The sequence below is a fragment of the Myotis brandtii genome, unplaced genomic scaffold, assembly GCF_000412655.1.
Source record: "Myotis brandtii unplaced genomic scaffold, ASM41265v1 scaffold174, whole genome shotgun sequence".
Classification (NCBI taxonomy): Eukaryota; Metazoa; Chordata; class Mammalia; order Chiroptera; family Vespertilionidae; genus Myotis; species Myotis brandtii.
The window spans coordinates 3,944,542-3,956,264 of record NW_005356437.1 but is presented as its reverse complement, the minus strand read 5'-3'; the positions used below and the strand labels follow the sequence as shown (position 1 = coordinate 3,956,264).

The following is an 11,723-nucleotide window of genomic DNA, read 5'->3' as shown; positions in this document are numbered from 1 at the left end:
AACATTAAAACATGAAATAAAGAATACATTAGAGAGACTCAAGAGTGATGTCAATGAAGCAGAAGATCAAATCAGCAATTTGGAAGACAAGGTAGCTTAAAACACCCTATCAGAACACTAAAAAAAGGCGGGGGGGCGGTAGTTTAAAAATGAGAATAGTTTAAGGAATCACTGGGACAACATCAAGCATACTAGCATTATCATTGTAGAGGTACCAGAAGAAGAGAAAGAGCAAGGATTGAAAACCTATTTGAATAAAAATGATGGAAAACTTCCTAACCTGGCAAAGCAAATAGACATTCAAGTCAAGGAAGTGCAGAGAGTCCCAAACAAGATGAACCCAAAGAGGCCCATACTAAGGTACATCCTAATTAAAATGCAAAAGTCTAATGATAGAGAATCTTAAGAGCAGCAACAGAAAAGTAGTTAGTTACCTACAAGGGAGTTCCCATAAAACTGTCGCTGATTTTACAAATGAAATTGCAAGCTAGAAGAGATTGACACAAATATTAAAAGTGATAAAAAGCAAGAACCTACACCCCATAATACTCTACCCAGCAAGGCTATCATTTAGAATCAAAGAACAGATAAAGAGCTTCCCAGACAAGAAAAAGCAAAAGGAATTTATCACCCCAAAACCACTATTACAAAAAATGTTTAGAAGAAAAAAAGAAAGCAGCCATAGGTGACCTCTGAAAATGGTTCTCTATTCACTAGAACCAGAAAACCCCACAACATCATGCAAATCAAGAGGCTCAAATCTTCGTGTTCACTTTAAGAACACTCGTGAAACTGCTCAGGCCATCAAGGTTATGCATATTCGAAAAGCCACCAAGTATCTGAAGGATGTCACTTTACAGAAGCAATGTGTGCCATTCCGTCGTTACAATGGCGGAGTTGGTAGGTGTGCCCAGGCAAAACAGTGGGGCTGGGCACAGGGTCGGTGGCCCAAAAAGAGTGCTGAATTTTTGCTGCATGTGCTTAAAAATGCCGAGAGCACTGCTGAACTTAAGTTTTAGATGTAGATTCTCTGGTCATTGAGCACATCCAGGTGAACAAAGTTCCCAAGATGCGGTGTGGAACCTACAGAGCTCATGGGTGGATTAACCCATACATGAGCTCTCCCTGCCACACTGAGATGATCCTTACTGAAAAAGAGCAGATTGTTCCAATCTAACCTTACACCTAAAGCAGTGGTTCTCAACCTTGGCTGCACATTAGCATCACCTGGGAATCTTTTTTAAAATCCTGATTTCTGGGCCTCATCCTCCGGAAATTCTGTTTCTTTGTTACTAATGTTGTGGCCCCACTAATATGCAGCCAAGGTTGAGAACCACTGACCTAAAGGAACTATAAAAAGAACAATAAAAGAACCAGAAGAGGAGGTTGCACAGAAGAAAAAGATATCTCAGAAGAAACTGAAGAAACAAAAACTTATAGCCCAGGAGTAAATTCAGCATAAAATAAATCTAAATAAAAGTTAAAAAAAGAAGAAAAAACAAGATAAAAAATAAGAATAAAATAATTTCAGTAACTACATACCTATCAATAATTAGTTTAAATGTAAATGGATAAAGTGTTCTAATCAAAACACATAAGGTGTCTGAATGAATAAAAAAACAAGACTTATACAAATGCTGCTAAAAGAGACCACTTCAGATCAAAAGACACACAGACTGAAAGTAAAGGGATAGAAAAAGATATTTCATGAATATGGAAACAAAATAAAAGTGAGGGTAGCAAAACCTATTTATATAAGAAAAATAGACTTTACAACAAAGGCTATAACAAGACACAAAGAAGTACATTTCATAATGATGAAGAGATCAATCCATCAAAAGGATATAACCCTTGTAAACATTTATGTACCCAACATAGGAGCACCTAAATATATAAAGCAAATATTGATGAACATACTGGTAAAGAGAGAGATCGACAGTAATATAGTCCTAGTAGGGAATGTTAACACACCATTGGCAACAACAGATAGAATTTACAAACAGAAAATCAACAAGGAAACAGCAGCCTTAAATGACACAGATAGATTTAATTGATATTTTTAGAGCATTTCACCACAAAAGAGTAGAATATACATTCTTTTCAAGTGCACATGGAATATTTTCTAGGATAGACTATATGCCAGGTCACAAAACAAGTCTCAAATTTTAGAAGACTGAAATCATATCAAGTAGCTTTTCCAACCACAATGATATAGAGCCAAAAATCAAGTACAAGAAGAAAAGTGAAAAACACAAACACATGGAGAGTAAACAACATGCTGCTAAGCAATGAATGGGTAAACAATGAGATCAAAGTACAAATCAAAGATACCCTGAGACAAATGAAAATGAAAATACAACAACCCAAAACCTACAGGACAACCAAAGCAGTTCTAAAAAAGAAACTCAGCAATATAGGCCTACTTCAAGAAACAAGAAAAGTCTCAAACAATCTAACCTTACACCTAAAGAAACTATATAAAGAACAATTTTAAAAATCCCAAAGTGAATATAAGGAAGGAAATAGTATAGATCAAAGTGGAAATAAAATAGAGTCAAATAAAATAAAATAAAAAAAGATCAATGTAACCAAGAACTGGTTCTTTGAAAAGATAAACAAGATTAATAAACCTTTAGTCAGACTTATCAAGAAAAAAAGAGAGACCACTTAAATAAATAAAATCAGAAAAGAAAGAGAAGTGAAAACTGACACCTCAGAAATACAAAGGATTATATGACAATACTACAAACAATTATATACCAACAAATTAGACAACCTGGAATAAATGGATAAATTCCTAGCAATATATAATCTTTTAAGACTAAATCAAGAAGAAACAGTAAATCTGAACAGACTAATTATAACTAATCAAATTTAAGAAGCAATTTTAAAAACTCCCCAAAAACAGAAGTCCTGGACTGGATGCTTCACAGGTGAATTTTACCAAACAGCCAAAGAAAAACTAACACCTATCCTTCTCAAACTATTCAAAAAAATTCAAGAGCATGGAAGACTCTCAAGCTCATTTTATGAGGCCAGCATTACCCTGATTCCAAAATTAAAGACATTACCGAAAAATTTATAAGCCAATGTCCCTGATGAACAGATACAAAAATATTAAACAAAATATGAGTAAACTGATTCAGCAGTACATTAAAAAGAATACACAGCATAATTTCCCTGGCTGATGTAGCTCGGTTGGTTGGAGCATCGTCCTTTACACCTAAGGGTCATGGGTTCGATTTCCGTCAGGGCATGTACCCAGGTTGCAGGTTCAATTTCTGGTTGGGACCTGAATATCAGGAGGCAACTGATTGATGTTTTCTCTCACATTGATGTTTCTCTCTCTCCCTCTCCCTTCCTCTCTCATTAAAATCAATAAAAAAACAACAACACACAACATATCCTCAGGTGAGGATTTAAAAAAAAAGAACATACACCATAATCAAGTGGAATTTACTCCTGGGATACAAGTTCAGTTTAAAATTCTCAAATCATTTAATGTGATACACCACATAAACAAAATGAAGGATAAAAATAATATGATCGTATCAATGAATACAGGTAAAAGCATTTAACAAAATCCAACACCCACTTATGATAAAAAAAAAAAACTCTCAAAAGTAGGGAATAAAGGGAACATAACTCAATGTAATAAAGGCCATAAATGGCAAACCAACAGCTAACATCATACTCAGTGGGGAAAAGCTAAAAGTATTTTCCTTAAGATCAAAAACAATACAAAAATGTCCACTTTCACTACTCTTACTCAACATAGTATTGGAAGTCTTAACCACAGCAATCAGGCAAAAAAAGAGAAATACAGGCATCCAAATTGGAAAAGAAGAAGTGAAACTGTCATTATTTGCTGATGACATGATACTATATGTAGACAATCCTAAAGACTCCACCAAAAAACTATGAGAATGGATAAATGAATTCAATAAAGTAGCAGGATATAAAATTAATATCCAGAAATTGGTTGTGTCTTTATACACCAATAATGAACTATTAGGGAGAAAATATAACAAAACAGTATCATTTACAATAACCTCCAAAAAAAGCAAACTAGGAATAACTTTAACCAAGAAGGTAAAAGAATTAACATCATTAAAATGTCCATACTACCCAAAGCCATCTGCAGATTCAGTGCAATCTCTATCAAAATACCAATGGCATTTTTCACCAAACTAGAACAAATAATCCTAAAATTTATATAGAACCACAAAGGACCCTAAATAGCCATAACAATTTGTGAGAGAAAAACAAAGCTGGATATAGGGAGCGGCTCTAGGGTTAAGCCTCGAGCTGTCCTATGGCAGGGCCACAAACAAGTCCCAGCCTGGAGGGCAGAGCTCTCCTAGCATAATTAAACTTGACCTTGTAGCCCTCCCTAATTCCTTCGTAAGCAGGGCTGTGGGAGGTGCAGCAAGTGTTGCCAAAACAAGAACCTTTGTATACATGTTAACCCACCCTTATTTTAATCATACTGTATAAAATAAACATGCTGTATCGGCTCTGGGTCACTGTCTCTCCATCAGAAGACAGCTGTCCCACCCAGCCCCAGATTTTTCCTTCTATCTCTGTGTCTGTCTCTTTCTTTCATTTTCTCAATCCCCAGCCGCCCCTACTCAGGAACCGGACCACTCTCTAACTGCGCTGGACGCCGAAAAGAGAGAAATATTTATAGCTGGAGGTATCATGTCACCTGAGATCAAACTATACTACAAGACTATGGTAATCAAAGCAGCATGGTACTGGCATTAAAACAGACACATAGACTAATGGAATAGAATGGAGAACCCAGAAATAAACCCACAGAGTCATTAGACATTTATATACCTTATGAAGTGATTATCCTGCTAATTCTGTACCCATCTGAAACTAAAGATAGTTATTACAATATTATTGACTACTAGAGGCCTGGTTCATAAAAATTCATGTCGGGGGGGGGAGGGGAGGTCCCTCAGCCCAGCCTGTGTCCTCTCGCAGTTCGGGATCCCTCGGGAGATGTCCACCTGCCAGCTTAAGCTAGCAGTCAGACATTCCTCTGGCAGCCCAGGAGCCCTCGGGGGATGTCCAACTGATGGCTTAGGTCCGCTCTCCACGGGGAGTGGGCATAAGCCACAGTCGGACATCCTTAGTGCTGCCGCAGAGGCAGGAGAGATTCCCACCACTGTCGCTGTGCTCACAGCTGTCAACCTGGCTTGTGGCTGAGCAGAGCTCCCCCTGTGGGAGTGCACTGACTACCAGGAGGCAGCTCCTGCGTTGAATGTCTGCCCCGTGGTGGTCAGTGCTCATCATAGCGACCGGTCGTTCTGCCATTAGGGTCAATTTGCATATTACCGTTTTATTATATAGGATACTAGAGGCCTGATGCACAAAATTCATGCAAGAGTAGGCCTTCCTTCCCCCAGCTGCTGGTACCGGCTTCCCTCTGGCACCCAGGACCTGGGCTTGCTTCTCTCCAGCCGCTGGCAGGCACTGGGGACCTGGGCTGGCTTCCCTTCGGCCGCCTGCAGGCACCCGGGACCAGGCTGACTTCCCTCCAGCCACCAGCAGGCATCTGGGACCCAGGCTGACTTCCCTCCAGCCGCCCACAGGCACCTGGGACCTGGGCTTCCCTCTAGCCCCAACTTCGTCTGGAAGGATGTCCGGTCCAATTAGCATACTATCCTTGTATTATTATAGACTAGAGGCCCAGTGCATGAAAATTCATGCACTGGAGGGGGGGGTCCCTCAGCCCGGCCTGCCCCCTCTCACAGTCTGGGATCCCTCAGGGGTGGGAGGCGACCCGGCGATCAGGGGAAGTCTACGCCCCATCACACCTCTTCTGCTGCTGCCACCTCGGCTGGCCCTGGTTACCTGAGCCTCAGGCGGCCCTGGGCGGCTGGGGGGCTGAGGGGACTGAGGGACTCCAGAGGCAGGCGCCACGGCGGGCCCAGCCTTGCCGCTTGCCTGTCGCCCCAGTGGGGCTGAGGGGACTGAGCGCTGCCATCTTGTGGCTGTGGATGCTGCCATCTTTGAGGGTGTGGCAGTCAATTAGCCTATTCCCTCCTTATTGGCTGTGGGTGCTGCCATCTTTGCGACAGTGTGAGGGTCAATTAGCATATTCCCTCTTTATTAGATAGGATTCTCTATACGGTACTTTACATCCCCAAGACTATTTCTATAACTGGAAATGTGTACTTCTTGATTCCTTCACTTTTTTCACCCACTCCCCCAACCCCCTTCTGGGGACTGTCAATTTGCTCTCTATATCTATTGGTTTGTTTCTGTTTTGTTTGTTCCAAAAACAACCTCTTTCATGATAGGCTTTCTCTCTCCTTCAAAAGCCCATAGCTCAGCACCACCCAAGAGAAACAAATGCAAGTGATATAGGTAATTGAAATTTTTCTAGTACTCATATTAAAGGGGGAAAAAACAGATGAAATTAATTCTAATAACACTTTGTTTACCCTAATGTATCCAAAATATGATTATTTTAACATGTAACAAACATTTTCAAATTATCAATGAGTTATTTTACTTTTATTTTTGGTACCAAATTTTCTAAATCCAGAGTGCATGTTACACTTATAGCACATCTCACTTAGGTTCTTAAATTTTCATAGGAAACACTGGATCTGTATTTAATTCTCATAAAGTTTAAAATTGGAAAATTAGATGATTCTTGTGCCCAAATTGTTCTAAATGTACTAAAATGTCTGCCAGTAACTGCACCCAATATTGGTTTTTAAATTTAAACTTAAATTATCTACAATTAAATAACACTGAATGTTTAGCTCCTCAGTCTCACCGGCTGCATTTCCAGTGTTAAGTAGCCTCTTGTGACTAGTGGGACTGCTGTACTGGGCAACCATAGACAGTGGGCCTCCCAGAGGCCTCCCATTGGCTTAGTTTGGGAAGGTTTTCTAAGTGTGTAGCCTCAGCTACATCACAGAACCCCACAGGGCAGACCTGAGTCTTTCCCTCTCACTGCTCCTTCCCCAGTGCCTCCCTTGAGCCCCACACATACTAGGCTCGAAATAGTATTTTATGGAAAAATGAAAGAAAAGGTAAATGTACAAGTGATGTTATCTTCTTATTAGGTTATTAACTATTTGAGCGTATGTTTTATTCTTTTTAGCATTTCTGATTGTGCCGAGGCCTGTCCACAAAAGATAGCCCACAAGCATTTCTTTCTCACTTAGATGAATTCAGGATGCCGTGGTCACATAAGTTTCATTTGTCATATTACTTTATATTCACACACCCCAGAAGTACATGATACATGATATTAGCTCTTAGGTTTAACTCTTTAAAATTCCTTTTAGTGCTAAAATCAACTAATTTAGCCATCAGCTGTTGCGGAGCACCAGAGACTTGGTTGGAAAGTTGTAAGGAGGACATTCTGAGAAAAGGGAAGTGTGTGGAAGGCCGTCTGCCCTGTTTATCAGAATTCTGACTTAGGGAAGACTTAGGTGAGTGTGGAAGGAGGTGCCCCTAATAATTCCTTGATCTTTCCAAACAAGCCTGTGCATGTGCAGCCCCCTGGGTGTTTACTGGAATCCTTATGCTTAATCCCCGGATGCCCTTGCCTAGAGGACAATGCAAACACATGTGTCCTCCCAAGATTACTCCCCCTACTGATTGTATATAAAGATAAACTTTATCTCAAACTGCTGTTCCAATAAAAGGCTAACGAGGCAGGCAATCCAGGTTGCTTGGTCCCTTGAGCCAGGCAACCCCTTAGCCCTCTCTTTCACAGTGAAACTGTAGGAGTAATCTGTTCATCCGTCTGCAGGAATGCCTTTCCTTCCTAAGCAGTGCCCTCCGTGCGGAATTCTGACAGATTCCCTCCTTTTTCCCTCTGTCCCTCACTTGCACGTTCATCACTATTCACTGAATTAAACACTTGACTTCTAAAGAGATACAGGGACTCTATAAAAACTTTAAACAGGATCATTAAAAAAAGAAGAAGAAGAAAGAAAAGAGACTCAGAAAGAAGAGGACAATGGTAGACGAAGTACAGAGGCCAGCTGCTAGCAATCCCCCCTGGAGCACAGCCCACACAGGAGGGTGGCACCAGCGCAGCAAGTCGCCCATTTCCAGGTGTGGAACGATACCTGGACATCAGTACCTTGGGAGGCAAGTCTTGTTTCTATGACAGAGGAATTTCTATAAAAAAATAAGCTGGATTCTTATCAGATTTCTCATCAAAATATGGACTCAGTCTCATCACTTCTTGGAAAAACTCATGACCCGGCAAGGTGAGGTCAATGAAGCTGAGACTGGTGCAGATGCAGAGTCCTTGACCTTTATCATGGAACTGGCCTCATGTCTGCATCTAAGGACGTCGTTCTGAAGATGCCTGAGGAGCTCTGGGGTTAGGAATCTGCGAGTTTATAATCCTTACCAATGGCTTTCACTTTCTCATTGAACACCCCAAGGAAAGGTTATCAGCGCTTCCAACAAGATGGAATTAATGTGATTTTTTGGCTCATATCCCATTTACCTCACTCTGCAAGCCCTCCATATGCCACTGGGAGTGAGTAAGCCTTGCACTCAGTGTATTTCCTGCCACTTACCCTAATTAAGTCCTTGTGATAGATGTCAAGATGCCAGTTGAAATCCTCCTATGACACATCCCCTTTGTCACTGCTCTGGTCCAGTGGCTCCTCTCTACAAATCTATTTATCCAACAGTGCCTGACACCTGATTAGTAGAGAGAGGGAAGATCCACCCAGATCCGCACAGTACAGCAACACTTGACCTGGATTTGTCATGATTCCAATATAATTGGAGGCAGTGGTTCACTCAGGCCTTCCTTCTTTGTTTCTTGCTTTTTTGTTATTTTCAAATGTATTTGGGGCTATTAATATTTTGTCTTGAAAAAATTACAAGAATATGCAAGGTAGCAATTTTAACTGAAACCTCACTTTTAAGTTCAAAATGTTCTGCCCAAATTGGAATTTCCTGTCAAGTTTCCTCTCTGGAATATTTTTCCTTATAGTTGCATGATTTTCAAGTGATGTTATACTTAGTACTGGTTTCCAGAATGTCTAAGACAATAGACATTTCACCAAACAAAGTTACATAACTAAATGAATAATTACACTAAGGGAATCATGGCAGTGGAACAGATATGATTCAGCAGTAGCCTTTCTCATTAGATGAAGGATAATATTAGATGGACTTTCTGTAGGGCAAGGTTAAGTGACCCAATTAGTCAGGACTCTTTAGGATGCAAATGTCAGAAACCCAACTCGAACTACTAAAGCAAATGGCTGTGTATTTCCTTATGTAACTGGGATATTTATGAATGGATATGGATTTCAGGCAGGACTGGATCCAGTCACTGAAACAAGGCTGTCAGGACTCTTATACTCACGATCTTCATGTCTCAGGTTGGCTTTCCTCTTAATTTAAAAAAATTTTATTCTCTCCTGTTGCAGCAGGCTTCTTGCAATAGTTAGGAGGACATGGTTATTGCTTTTCTAGATCACATGCTCCTGGCTTAGAAATCCTAATGGGGAGAGAATATTTCTTTCTATATGTAAATAAATCAGTCTCTCAGAAGAATTCTCATTGGCCCTGACTTTGTCACATACTAGTTCACTCCTCTGCATAATCATTCTTTTTCATGACAATGGGGTACTACAATTAGCTGGAATGGATCACACATGCAAATCTGTGGTGGGAGGTGCGGGGCAGCGGGGAGAGTAGTTATTAATCAGAAAGAAAATGGGGAGAAAATACACCAGTGGCTGCACTGAGAGATGGCTTGGAGAAGTAGCAATTACTTTCCCAAATGTTCTTTTTAAATGTATTTACTAAGCATTTATTTTGTGCTAGATAGTGAACAAACAGATTAAGATGTCTACTTTCACCCAGACAGCATGGCTCAGTGGTTGAGCATAAATCTTTGAAACCAGGAGGTCCAGGTTCAATTCCCAGTCAGGGCACATGCCTGGGTTTTGGCTCAATCCCCAGTAGGGGGCATGCAGGAGACAGCTGATCAATGATTCTCTCTCATCACTGATGTTTCTATCTCTCTCTCCCTCTCCCTTCCTCTCTGAAATTAATAAAAATATGTGGGGGGGAAAAAGATGCCTGCTATCATGCAGTTTATATTCTATTACAATAATCTTCACCAAGATTAAAAAGATATAAGAACTAAATGTAAAGTGACTCTTGATGGGATCCTGAACTTCAAAAAAAACTATAAAGGACATTTTAGAGATAATTGAGGAAATTTGAACATGGAGTGTATATTCGATGAGTATCGCATCCTTGTTAAATAATTTCTGGAATATGTTTTATAGTTGTGGGAGAATATTCTTGCTCTTGAGATACATACCAAAGTAGTTAGAGCTAAAGGGTCATGATGCCTGCAACTAATTCTCAAATGGCTCAGCAAAAAATAAAATGTGCATGTATGTGTGTGAATGTCCTTTATCAGCAAGTCATTCCTAAACCACCTCAAAGAAACATACAATCCAAGTAATAGCATTAGATTTTTAGCCCCCTCCTGATCAAAACCTACATAGAAGCCAGTCGGTGTTGTTCAGTGGTTGAGCGTTGACCAGGAACCAGGAGGTAACCATTTGATTCCTGGTCAGAACACATGCCCGGTTTGGGGCTCGATTTCCAATAAGAGGCATGTGCAGGAGTCAGCCAATCAATATTTCTCATCGATGTTCTATCTCTCTATCCCTCTCCTTTCCTCTCTCTAAAATCAATAAAAATATATTGGGTGGGGGGGACCTACATAGAAATTCTAGGGTGCCCAGTCTCCATTACTGTGGGAATTTAGTGACATAAAGTTACTTTGATCGAATTTAATCCTGGTAGCTATCAGAAAGGGCTTCCACAGCTGGTTATACAATATCCCTGCCTCAAAACTAGGTAGGGGACAGGGCACCATGCAGGAGACCCTCTTCATTCCAGAGCGTCTACACTGGGTTTTAAACATTATCAATCCATGAAACAAGTCACATTTTCTTCCTTGGGCAACATCTCTTATCTTACTAAACCCAAAGAGGACACAATACCTCTGCACTAGTTTCCTGTTGCAGTGTGGTAATTCACATTACACACGGGTTTGTTCTCTCACAGTCTGGAGGGCAGAAGTCTAAAAGCAAGGTGTTGCCAGAACTGCATTTCCTCTGGAGGCTGCAGAAGCTTCTTCCATTGCTAGATACCGCCTGCCTGCGTTCCTTGCTCATGGCCCCTTCCTCACTCTGACCTCTTGCTTCCCTCATCACGGCTCCTGCTACTCTCTCTGATCTGCCTTCTTCTTATCAGGACATCGGTCTCACTTGGATAATCCAGAATAATCTCTCCATTGCAATCTCCTTAAGAAAACTCCTTAAATTTAAGCACATCTGCAATGTTCGTTTTGCCGTGTCAGGCAACATTCACAGTTCCAGGGATTAAGAACAAGGGCATTTTGGGGGTGAAGGTGTTTTTCCGAGCACCACTCCCTTTCTCTCCCTTTTGGACTTTTACACCAAAAGGGAGAGAAAGGGAGGTGAATGATCCGGAGCTCTCTGCTACTGAACGGTGCAAATTTTAAGTTTTGGGAAGGAGAGAGGCAGCCCAGAGGACAGGCTTGGAAATGGCTTAGAGATCACTTGTTATTTAAGTGCACCTCACCCCCTGGCTCCCTTACCTGGAGCTGCTTTTCAATCCTCTAAAATACCCTTTCACGGCTTCTTAAAAAACACTTCCTACCTCCA

General features: G+C 40.8%; 1 pseudogene; it reads left to right on the top strand.

Annotated features, from left to right (window-relative positions):
* The first annotated feature begins 682 nt into the window (after positions 1-682).
* Positions 683-1,177, top strand: LOC102256271 (annotated as a pseudogene).
* Positions 1,178-11,723: the final 10,546 nt, after the last annotated feature.